Source organism: Suricata suricatta, chromosome 3 (assembly GCF_006229205.1).
Source record: "Suricata suricatta isolate VVHF042 chromosome 3, meerkat_22Aug2017_6uvM2_HiC, whole genome shotgun sequence".
NCBI classification, from domain to species: Eukaryota; Metazoa; Chordata; class Mammalia; order Carnivora; family Herpestidae; genus Suricata; species Suricata suricatta.
Window position 1 is genome coordinate 167,294,880 of NC_043702.1, and position 1,396 is coordinate 167,296,275.

At 46.3% G+C, this 1,396-nt stretch overlaps 1 long non-coding RNA gene across 1 annotated transcript; it reads left to right on the forward strand.

The window, feature by feature from the left end:
• The first annotated feature begins 417 nt into the window (after positions 1–417).
• Positions 418–1,153, forward strand: LOC115286845. The gene is made up of 3 exons (XR_003906313.1): positions 418–513; positions 628–831; positions 971–1,153. It is a non-coding gene; the product is annotated as an uncharacterized LOC115286845 (long non-coding RNA).
• Positions 1,154–1,396: the final 243 nt, after the last annotated feature.

A 1,396-nucleotide genomic window follows, 5' to 3' on the forward strand; every position in this document is an offset into this window, starting at 1 on the left:
AACTCTATGGGGTAGACATTATTATTATACCTACTTTACAGATGGGGAGATCAAAGCATATAGAGGTTAGTAAGTTGCCCAAGGTCTTACAGGGACTAAGCAGCAGAGCTGAGATTTAAAACTCAAGCAGCCTGGTTTCAGGATCTAACTTTATGTATCTGTGATTTTTTTAAAAGCTAAATAAAACTTCTAAGAAAACAGCAACCTTTCACGATTATCGGGAACATTCGAACAGGGGACATTTCACCTAGCTCTGGCCACATGAAGACAAGTAGACCCTCTACTCTAGCTCAGAAGGTTCACAAGCACTTGTGTCTGTATGTGTCATCTATGAAGCTTCTAGAATGTTCAGGTTCCAGACCTTCTTCTACGGATTGTGATTTAATAGTTATTGGGCAAATCTCAGAATGCTGTACTTGTATCCAGTGCCAGAGGACGTGGTTGGAGGACGATGACTTTCTGAGAGACCTGCTCTAAAGCATCTCCGGGTATTTTAGGAGACTCCTTCAGGAGGTAGGGACAGATGAATGAGAAGACCACCTCCCCTTGCCTTTGAAGAGCTCACATCCTATTAGAGAGAACGTTACAATGACAAGGTGGCCTGGGATATTTTCACCTTCCCCCCAGGCTGTGATCCTTCTCTTCTCATCCATGTACCACTCAAGTTCCATCTGAGTCCTCTGGGACAAGGGTGGCCTCTCTCTTCCCAGGACCTTCAGCTCTCAGCGCTGTTCTGGTTCTCACCTGAAGCTCCAGGACCAGAGTGCTCAGTCTCTACAGAGAGTCAGAGGACGAGCAGACACGAAGCCCACTCTATTCCCTTCCGTGCGTGTGAGTGCAGGAGAAAAGGGCCACCGCAAAGCTGTTTTTACCCTGAGGGGCAGCCTTTAGCCGGGGTGGGTGCTTCCTAGTCACCTCTGCTTAGGGAGCGATCCAGGCAGACAATGACCTGTTTCCCTTATTTGTGAAGGAGAAGTTGTCCGTCCAGTTGCTTACAGACACTCGAATATGCCTTCTGCTTCCCTCCACTGCATGTGTGGGAGAAGATGCACACAGGAATGACAGGGTCCACTGTGCAACCTGGGTTCCCCCTCACTTGGCATGTGGACCATGTACCTGCATCCACAGTAAACCATCGATGTTTTTGCATGGATCTGACTGAGGCTGACTTTTGGTTTCCTGCTACAGCATCTCTTCTCCTATCATGCCTTCCTGTCTATCTGTTATTAGATCCAATGTTCCCTGAGGGCAGGAGTTGATAGCTATAAAACTCATTTTTTAAACATTTTTTAGTGCTTATTTAGTTTTTCTAGGGTTCTGCCACCCAAAAATGTTTGCTTGCTATTCACTATATCCTTGCAAAAAATATTTAACCAAAATGGGGCACCTGGGTGGC